Here is a 3698-nt window from a genome sequence, read left to right on the forward strand (position 1 = left end):
CAAACTGGATCTTTTTGTGAAGCACCGCCTTAGCCCGATTAAAACTTGCCCTCCTTCTCGCCACCTCCGCACTCCAAGCCTGGTATACGCGGATCACCGCGTTCTCCCACCTACAGCTCCGAGTTTTCTTCGCCCATCTGAGGACCGTCTCTCTGTCATTATAGCGGAGAAACCTCACCACTATAGCTCGAGGTATTTCTCCTGCCCTCGGTCTTCGCGCCAAAACTCGATAAGCTCCCTCCACCTCCAAAGGGCCCGTCGGGGCCTCCGATCCCATTAGCGAGTGAAGCATCGTGCTCACATATGTCCCGACGCCCGCCCCTTCTGCGCCTTCGGGAAGACCCAGAACCCTTAAATTCTTCCTCCTCGAATTATTCTCCAGTACTTCCAGCCTTTCCACACACCTTTTGTGCTGTGCCTCGTGCATCTCTGTCTTCACCACCAGGCCCTGTATGTCGTGTTCATTTTCAGCAGCCTTTGCCTTCACGACCCGAAGCTCCTGCTCTTGGGTCTTCTGCTCCTCCTTTAGCCCTTCAATCGCCTGTAATATCGGGGCCAACAGCTCCTTCTTCAACTCCTTTTTCAGCTCTCCCACACAGCGCCGCAGGAACTCTTGTTGGTCCGGGCCCCATAACAAACGGCCACCTTCCGACGCCATCTTGCTTTGAGCTTGCCTTCCTTGCCGCTGCTCCAGAGGATCCTCCGCAATCCAGCCGCTATCCTCTCCCTTATCCATGCGTGTCCGGGGGGATTCCCTTCTGGTTTACCGCACAGTGTTTTTGGCTGTTTAAATTGCCGTTTAAATTGCCGTTGGGGCTCTTATTAAGAGCCCAAAAGTCCGTTCCACCGGGAGCTGCCGAAACGTGCGACTTAGCTGGTCATCGCCGCACCCGGAAGTCCCAATTGACGTACTTTTAATAATCATCTGTTATTGTTCGGTTGCTACTTTACAACACTAGTGGCTGGTGTATTTGAAATGTTGCATAGTTTGGCAGCAGGTGTTCAAATCACAAAATGGCTTCTTTTAAGATTAACTTAGTACAAAATGGCTGCTTGGCTTTGGTAGCCTATTTGCAGGATATATGTCTGTAAAAAACCTTTGAAAATTGTCAAGTTAAGCTGGCAAACTAAATCAAAATAAAATCTAAAACCTAAGCCTGCCTACAACAGAGGGACTGAGGCAGTCACAGAGCTGGGCTACATTTTAAAGTGAAAGTAAGTATTCTATGTGAAGGCAAATATCTCCACTATTAATATATGGTTTCTGGAAACAAAATGCAAGAATCTCTTCCCAGTTTTTGGAAGGAGCATATCTCTATTGTTTCCACCTCTGCCTTTCTTCCTCCCAGTCTATGCCGGGCTGAAGACCTTCTATTTTGTATGCAGGCATAATCCTGTCATTTTCATTTCACCTTGACACAGGACACTCCTTTAAAGTAGTACACCCAACTGAATCAAAAGTGGTGAGACACCCTAGAGGAATATAGGCAAGTTCAAATAAGAAACAAGGCAGAGAATCCAGTTCTGTAACACTAGAACGTCTGAGCTGCCAAGTCATTGGTATTCTCTAATTTAGTTTTAAACAAACATATCTGGAATAATGGCCACCATTATAGTAGCCTTGCTATTATTTGGCAAGCACATTGTGGTTTGGCTCTCAGGAATCAATAATGTTGGCACTATTTGCTGTGTACCATCAAACCAAATTCAGAAATTGTGCATCATTCATGGTTGAAGGAGGAAGCTAGAATCCTCGAACGCAAACAAAAACTAGTCAATCATTTTATTTTACCACCAGTCCTGGTTGTAACTCGGTTAATTCCCATACAGGCGTTGTCATCAAGGCTAGCTAAGAGTTGTTAGACAATTATTTATCCTGAGCAAGTGGCTCCATTTCTATTAGCACTCATTTCTTATCCTGCTGCTGTCGCCTACTTGAATTACATGGGCCTGAGGGTTATGTCTGCCACTCAACTCGGGGAAATTGTTTGGTGTGTAATTCAACAAAAAATTATAATTTCTCAGTACCGGTCAGTGCCCTATTCACAATTGTGTTAAATTTAAAACTGATTCTCGCAGTTCCATAGACTTGTCTAATCCTGAACATTTTTATTCAAGTTGTGCCATCTGTTTTCTTGGATGTTTTAGAAGCATATATTGGCACCCAGCTAAACCTAAAAACCACTGTCTTACATTTAAGTTTAAATTATTGTACTTTTCAACTTTTTATTTCAGAACTTAGAATTTCTATGATATTGGGTCCTGTTTTATTTTTAAATGTTACAGGCGAGAAGAGGGATTTGGTTGTTTTTTAAAAAATCTAAATGATTGTAAAGTTGATATTAAAATTAATTTAATTTTTCAGATATTTTTCCTAATTGCTTGTTTTCAGCTCAAACATTTTTTAGTTCTGCCCAGGTATAAACTCATGCTGAAATATTTCACTTGATGAATACTAGTCCAGGGCTGAATTTTTAGTTGGGCGTAAGTTCAGGTGCACGCACGCATTGAAAAACATGCACCATTCCAAGGATCATTCTTGTGAACCTCCGCTGGACCCTCTCTAAGGCTAGCACATCCTTCCTTAGATACAAAACTACTCACAATATTCCAAATGGGGTCTGACCAGAGCCAGCTGCAGCCTCAGGAGTACATCCTTGCTCTTGTATTTTAGCCCTCTCGAAATGAATGTAACATTGCATTTGCCTTCCTAACTGCCAACTGAACCTGCATGTTAACCTTAAAAGAACCCTAAACTAGGACTCCAAAGTCCCTTTGTGCTTCAAATTTCTGAAGTCTTTTCCCATTTAGAACATAGTCTGGGCCTCTATTCTTCCTACAAAAGTGCATAATCTCACACTTTTCCACAATGTATTCCATCAGCCACTTCTTTGCCAACTCTCCTTGCCTGTCCAAATCCTTCTACAGCTTCCCTACTTTCCTCAACACTACCTGTCCCTATACATATCTTTGTATCATCTGCAAACTTAGCAACTCAGCTCCTTCTTCCAGCTAGTTAATGTAAATCGTGAATAGTTGTGGTCCCAATACTGACCCCTGCGGAATGCCATTAGTCACTGGCTTCCATCCTGAAAAAGACCCCTTTGCCCCCACTCTCGGCCTTCTGCCAGTCAGCCAAACCTCGATCCATGCCAGTGCCTTCCCTTTGACAAAGCTTTGACAAAGAGTCATTGGACTCAAAACGTTAGCTCTTTTCTCTCCCTACGGATGCTGCCAGACCTGCTGAGATTTTCCAGCATTTTCTTTTTGGTGTCAGCCAAACCTTTGTCTATGCCAGTGCCTTCCCCTAACACCATGGGCTCTTATCTTATTTAGCAGCCTCCCTTACAGCACCTTGTCAAAGGTCTTCTGGAAATCCAAATAGATCACGTCCACTGACTCTGGTTTATCTAACTTCCTCGTTACCTCCTCAAAGAATTCTAACCGATTTGTCAGGCATGACCTCCCCTTGACAAAGCCTTGCTTACTCAGCCCTATGTTACCATGCACTTCCAAGTACTCTGCAATCTCATCTTTAATAATAGACTCTAAAATCTTACCAATGACAGAATTATAGGCTAACCGGCCTAAAATTTCCTGTCTTTTGCCTCCCTCCCTTCTGAAACAGAAATATTACATTAGCCATTTTCCAGTCCTCTGGGATCCTACCTGACTCCAGTGATTCCTGAAAGATCACT

General features: G+C 43.6%; 1 protein-coding gene across 1 annotated transcript in view; it reads left to right on the forward strand.

Moving 5' to 3' along the window:
* tbcd (tubulin folding cofactor D) overlaps positions 1–3698 on the forward strand; it is a 375176-nt gene that overhangs the window by 318036 nt on the left and 53442 nt on the right.

This window comes from Scyliorhinus torazame, chromosome 18 (assembly GCF_047496885.1).
Source record: "Scyliorhinus torazame isolate Kashiwa2021f chromosome 18, sScyTor2.1, whole genome shotgun sequence".
Taxonomy (NCBI): Eukaryota; Metazoa; Chordata; class Chondrichthyes; order Carcharhiniformes; family Scyliorhinidae; genus Scyliorhinus; species Scyliorhinus torazame.